Source organism: Bison bison, unplaced genomic scaffold (assembly GCF_000754665.1).
Source record: "Bison bison bison isolate TAMUID 2011002044 unplaced genomic scaffold, Bison_UMD1.0 scf7180017864508, whole genome shotgun sequence".
Taxonomy (NCBI): Eukaryota; Metazoa; Chordata; class Mammalia; order Artiodactyla; family Bovidae; genus Bison; species Bison bison.
In genome coordinates this window covers 17,112,498-17,119,289 of record NW_011495064.1, presented here as the reverse complement: position 1 = coordinate 17,119,289, position 6,792 = coordinate 17,112,498, and the positions used below count along the sequence as shown (strand labels likewise).

Sequence of the window (6,792 nt, the reverse complement as noted above, 5' to 3'; positions counted from 1 at the left end):
TCATGTTTTGGTAGGACATTCAGAGCTCCCCATTGTCTAGGAGGCTGTAACTTTACAGATTCAATCCAAGAGGTTATGAACTGGGTAACTGCATTGAGGATACAAGGGCCAAACAAGAGCACCACAAAGAACATGAAGAGAGGACCAGCTAAAGGGAGGAGCCATAATGCCCAGCTCCAGATATTGTTCCAGTTACCCCAGGCACTTTCTAGTTCCTCTCTCCTTTTTATGATTCATTCCCTCAGCTGTTGAGCCATGTCCCTGACTATTTCTGATTGGTTTACATAAAAGTAACATTCTTCATTTATGAAGAGGCAGAGTCCTCTCTTTTCAGCTATCAGTAGGTCTAGCCCTCTCCTATTCTGTAAAACCACCTCAGCCAGGGAGTCTAGTTGGTACTGTAAGGCCACTAAAGATTTGGCCACTCTCTCAATGTCATCTGTGAAGTCTCTCGAGAGCATATGGTAAAAGGTGGTTGATGAAACAATTCCTTCTAGTCCGATACCTATCTCAGCCATAATTCACAGACCAGCTAGTAGAGGTATAAACTGGATGACTCTTTTTGACCACATATGTGTTGTCAGAGGTACAGTAAGAGTCTGGCTGTTGGGGACAATATTCATCCGGGGAGTGAGGAAAGCTAAGGAGCAGATACCCATCCAGTTGACTGGTAGACATAAGTAAGCATCTGTTCCACAAACAAAGAAAAGGCCTTGAAGGGGGTGGCCCCATACTGTTTGTGGGAGGATGAGTGGGCCACTCACCTTCTAAAGTTTGATTACATTCGTTCCTGGCTAAATTGCCTAAGGTTCAGTTCCTCCATCATTTGTAAAGCATTCTGGAGCCTTTTGAGTTAACTCAATTATCCTTAAGACTGGCCCTTGTTAGGGTGGCTCTATAGGAGTTCCCATGGCTGTTGCATTATTTTGGTGCTGGTGTAACTAAGTACTGTGGAGCTCCTAAGCATAAGCAGAGCCAGCAATCCCTGGCCAGCTGGGGGTGGTGTCATTAAGAAGGCGATGAGTTGAGTTGAGAACCTGGTGCAGATGGGGGCCTACGGGGGGTTAACTCTGTAACCTGGGTCATCCCGCCAACAGGCAGAGCCTGATTTTTTAGGGCAAAGTTGGTCCATGATTTCACTTGTCTGCATTACTGTCCCTGTCAGGTAGGCTTTCCATGTATTTGGCAGACAGACACCTGTTCTGGGTTGTAACCTCTGCATGGCATTTGGGGTAGACGGAGGCACAGGGGCATGATGGCAATGCCATGGTGTCGGGATGCCACTTGGGGTTGGATCCTCTTGTGGGGGAATGGTAGCGGCAGTGGGGGGTGTGACTGGAAAACATTTGTGGCACCCAGGCCCCTGGACATACATCACATGGCTACGAAGGCAGTAGGTGGCTGGCCTAGAGGACTGGCTATCTACACACTGTTCTAGCTGATGGTTAAGTAAGCGATTTTAAGGGTTGACTCTAATGTTGACAGGTGCTTGATGGATAAGGAACAGCACCATCTGTTACAGCAAGGGCACCAAAAGGCTGCAAAGCAGCCTGCACATAACAGATAACTGAACACTTGCAAAAGGTTTTCTCCCCATCTTTGGGTTGTCACGGCTATAGCAACTGAGCCTATCATGAAGAGGGGTCAGTTATACTGTGGAGTAATTTAGTTAACAGGGAGAACTGATCATAAGAGACATCTAAGAATGAGGCTTCCCACTACAGTGAGATAACACAGCTAACCGCAGCTTCTGACGCAAATCCCAGTCCTAAGGTGATTGAAGCTAGTCCTATAGTGAAAAGCACAGCAATAATACCAATCAGGGATAGAGTCCAGGGTTGACAATGAAAATCCATTGGTATTTTAATAGCCAGATCTTCAAGCTTCTACCGTGCATTGACCAGCCAGCTGCTGGAGTGTGGCTGGAGCAAGGCTGAAGAATCCTTATGCTTCTGCTGTGCATGGACTAGTCAGCTTCCAGAGTGACTCAAGCAGGTTTCAGCCTCTTTCGTGGGTGAAGGCCATTGTTTTTGGAACCAGATCTTAAGAAGATTTTGGGGGTCCCTGTTTTCCAGGTGTCCTCATTACAGGAAGCCACTGCCTTCTTGACTCTGGTGTGGTGGGTCACACCAAGGGATGATGCCTGTAACTTTAACAGCAGTGGTTGCCAGGACAACCATGTGAGGGTCTGTCCAAACTGGCTGAAGTGGTTCTTTTTTCTAATCTTTAACCCATACCTCATCTCCTGGCTGATAGGGATGAACCCAATTGCCCAAAGGAATGGGTGATCTTTCTAAGGTTTCTCAGGCGATATGGTGGAAGACTTTTCCCAGGGCCTGGAGGTGTCAGGACATCTCCAGATCAGCTAGTTGTTGGGGGTTTCCCTTGAATTTTCCTATCACTGGGGGCATTCCCCCATATAGGATCTCAAAGAGGGAATAGCCTGAGGACCTTGGGGTGCGTCAGGCTCAGAGTAAGGCTAGGGGTAATATGTCAACCCAAGATAACTGGGTCTCCTGGCAGAGTTTAGCTAATGTAGTCTTGAGGGTCCGATTCATGCGTTCAACTTTCCCTGAGCTCTCTGGCCTGTAAGCAGTGTGAAGCTTCTGTTTGATTCCCAGTGTCCTGGATAAAGTTTGGATTATCTCAGACACAAAAGTTGGCCCATTGACAGACCCTACGGAGAGAGGCAGCCCATATCTCGGGATTATGTCTCTTAGTAAGGCCTTGGCCACTTCTTGTGCCCATTTAGTGCATGTGGGGAAGGCTTCAGCCCATCTCGAATGGGTGCAGATACCACAAGTAAATACTTATAGTCCCTGTAGAGCTTGACTTCAGTAAAGTCCACTTCTGGATCTTCAAAGGACAGTGTCCCAACTGTCTGCACCCCTGGCTTGGGTCTTGGTCATTGGCTGGCATTGTTTTGCCCACAAGCCACACACTAGCACTGATCTGGGCACACAGGGTTGGGAGTTAGGAATGAAACAGTAGTGGCTCAGTCAACTCTCCAGCTCAGTTTTTCCTAAATGAGTTGTTTCATGATGTTGCTTTACCAGCTGGATTGCTAAATTGCTGAGGACAGAGTCTTTGGTCTGGAAGCTTCCACCAGCCCTCCTTTTCTTTTATTCCTCCCTCATTTAGAGCCCATTGATCTTCCTTGGTGTATCTCAGGGACAGAGGCAATTCTTGTGCCAAGAGGACCTTAAAGATTGACTTGGGGCCCACTGTGGGGATTGGTTGGGTTGCCACCTCCTTGGCTGCCTGGCCAGCCAACCTATTTCCTTTGCTGATTGGATCAGTTCCTTGCTGATGGCCTTTACAATGGATGACTGCCACTTGGGAAGGCTTCCAGACTGCTTCCAACATCTGAAGGATTTCTTTTTTGTTTTTAATCTCTTTTCCACCCCTGCATCCCCCAACCCCCGGCTGTCAATAGTCCTCTTTCTTTATAAATGGCTCCATGTACACATAAAGTAGCAAAGGCATACCTTGAATCAGTATAAATGTTGACTCGTTTCCCTTCGGCGTGCCTTAGCACCTTGGCGAGTGCCCATAGCTCAGTCCACTGTGCGGATCACCCTTGTGGCAAGGCCGCAGCCTTCACTCTCTTGTCAGTTGTTGCTATGGTATAGCCTGCTTTGCGCTGCCCATCTTGAATGAAACTGCTTCTGTCAGTGAACAGTTCCAGTTCTGGGTTCTGGAAGGGAATGTCCGTCAGCTCTGGCCTGCTCGAGTAAATTTCATCTATGACCTCCTCACAGTTATGATCAGGGGTTCCTGCTTCTGTAGGTACAAAGGTGGTGGGGCTGAGTGTCCACACAGTCTCGAGTTGGACCCATGGGTTTTCGCAAAGCAGTCCTTGATAGTGAGTCATCCTGGAGTTGGTCAGCCACTTATGCCCCTGGCTGTTCATCAGGGCAGTAACAGCATGGGGAACTTTTACATTTATATTTTGTCCTAGAGTAAGTTTATCTGCTTCTCTGACCAAAACCACAGTGGCAGCTAATGCCCGGAAGCATGGCGGCCATCCTGCAGCCACTGGATCCAGTCGTTTGGACAGGTATGCGACCGGGCACTGCCATGGCCCAGTTGTTTATGTGAGGACCCCCAGTGCAGTGTGATTTTTCTCATGTACAAAGACATTAAAGTCCTGAATCACATCTGGCAGCCCTAATGCTGGAGTGCTGGTCAAGAGTTTCTTTATCTCCTCGAAGACCTTTTCCTATTCAGGTCCCCACTCTACGGGGTCCTTATCAGACCCTGCTGTGGCTTTAAATAAAGGCTTGGCAATTTCAGACAAACCCAGTATCCAGGTCCGGCAGAATTTGGCAGCCCCAAGGAACTCACAGACTTCTTACTTGGTGTTCAGCCAAGGTATTGAACAGATGGCTTGCTTCCTCTCATGTCCAAGCACCTGATCCCCTTTTGAGATGACAAACCCCAGGTATGTGACCTCCTATCTGCAGATCTGAGCCTTTTTCCATGACACTTTGTACCCTATGGTGGAGAGTAGAGCCAACGGGGCTTTGGTACCTCTCCAGCAGTCCCCTTGGGTGGGACTGGCTAGCAACAGGTAATCCACGTACTGGAGTAGGTGCAGTTTAAAGGTTCCCTGGGAAAGGCAGCAAGGTCCACAGCCAGGGCTTCACCAAACAGGGTAGGTGAGTTTTTGAAGCCTTGTGGCAGTCGAGTCCAAATCAGCTGTGTCTTTCTCCCAGTGTGTGCATCTTGCCATTCAAAGGCAAACAAGAGCTGGCTGGTTGGTGACAGCCAGAGGCAGAAGAATGAATCCTTGAGATCAAAGCAGGTGAACCAGCTTGCCTGAGTGGGTAAGAGACTCAGGAGAGTGTAGGGATTTGGGACCACTGGATGGATGGTGATCACTGCACTGTTGATGGGGCAGAGGTCTTGGATGGCACGGTAGTCGTTCCCTCCAGGTTTTTTGACTGGTAAGAGCAGAGTGTTTCAGGGAGACTGACATTCGATTAGGATCTCAGCATCTCGTAGGCCCTGGATGCAGTCCCGAATTCCCAGGTGTGTTTCCTGCGGTACTGGATATTTATTTTTGTCTAACAGGAGTGACTCCTGGTCTCAGGTCCACTACAATTGGGGCATGGTTTTTGGCCAAACCTGGGGGCCCCTTCTCTGCCCAGACATCAGGGAATTCTTAAGCAGTCTGGGGGGACTTATTTGTTCCTTCCCTGAGGACTAGAGATGCCATTCATCTTCCCCGGGCACAGTCATGGCCATCATCAGAGCCGATTGCCTCCCCAAGGTGAGTCTCACTGGCTTTCTGGGGGCAAAGGTGATTTGCGTCCCCAGTTTTGTCAGTAAGTCTCTACCCAGCAGGGGAATGGGGCATTCCCAGCAAGTACAGAAATTTATGAGTCACCAGATTGTCCCCTAGCTGACATGAATGGGCCTTGCAAAATGAGAAGGCTGCCATGTCCCCTGACCCCAACAATAGTTGCTGTTTGGCCTGTGAGCGGAACCACGGGTGTAGTTATCACAGAGTGTTTAGCTCCAGGATCCACCATAAAAGTCATTGATTGGCCCCCTACTTTCATTGTGACCATGGCCTCCTGGGGGCCCAGGATCAGGGAGCCTGGTCTTCCCTATTCTGATTCTGCTCTAGCCAGGCCAACAAGGCTTTGGATAGCCGGCTCAGGCTGGTGTCTTTCTTTGTTGGGTTGACTGAACTTTTTTGACCCTTTAGCTGTCCCTCTGCGATGGGGGCACTCATTCCTCCAGGGTCTGGTCTGTTTGCAATGGGCACACTGGTTGTAGCATAGTGGTAGTCTCTTCTTAGTTTCTCCTTTCCACGAGCAAACAGTCTGTTTCACTATATCTGAGCTCCTCAATGCTGCTGCTAGCAGGGCTGTTTTCTGTTTCATTTTGGGGCTTCACGGTCTCGGTTCACAAAGACTTTATTCGCTACCTCTAGGAGTTGTATGGCATTCATCCCAGCTAAGCCTTCTGGCTTTTGGAGCTTTCATTGGATGTCTGCACAGGATTGAGCCACAAAAGCAGCATTAATTTTCCATTGATTTTCAGAGGTCTCAGAGTCAAATGAGGTGTATGTCCAGAACGCTTCACACAGTCTTTCATAGAAATCAGTGGAGGTCTCATCTGCTTTTAGGATTATCATTGTAATTTTGGACATATTGGTGGGCTTTTTGGCTCACACTCGAAGTCCATGTAGAAAGGCATCATGGTAGTGACCCAGGGTTTCTTGTCCTTCTCTGGTATTAAAATCCCAATTAGGTCTCGTCTCTGGCATCGCTTCTCATGCCCATCCTTCTACATCTAAGACCTCTGGGCGGTTGTCTTCAGAGCCATTTTTGGGCTTCTGTCGAGATGCGTCACTTTTCCTCAGTGGTGAAGAGCTAGCGATAGTTGTCCCATGTAGGCTGAGGGTGTGGAAAATGGACTCTAGGAGGTCAATCATAGCCTGTGGTTTATCAGAGTATGCTGGGCTATGGCGTTTCCAGTTTAGGAGATCAGTAGTGCTGAAGGGCTGGTAATAGAGGATGGAGCAACCAGGCTGGACTGAGCCATACTGGTTCACTTGTTGAGGACCTTGAGTTTCTTACAGTGGCATCTAATGGACCATAGTCAGCTGGTTAGATTGTTTGGCCGAGCAGAGCCACTTCCCTACTGGCTCAGGGCTGGAATCTTGCTCATGAGGTGGTGTGGGGGACACGGAGGGATGTAGGCTGTCCAGCAATGGGTCTGACGCTGGCTGTGCCAGGGTCTGTGGAGTCAGAGAAACGTATGGCGGGGGCAGTAGTG

At 48.9% G+C, this 6,792-nt stretch overlaps 1 pseudogene; it reads right to left on the bottom strand.

The window, feature by feature from the left end:
* Nucleotides 1-3,574: 3,574 nt before the first annotated feature.
* LOC104981007 lies at nucleotides 3,575-6,280 on the bottom strand (annotated as a pseudogene).
* Nucleotides 6,281-6,792: the final 512 nt, after the last annotated feature.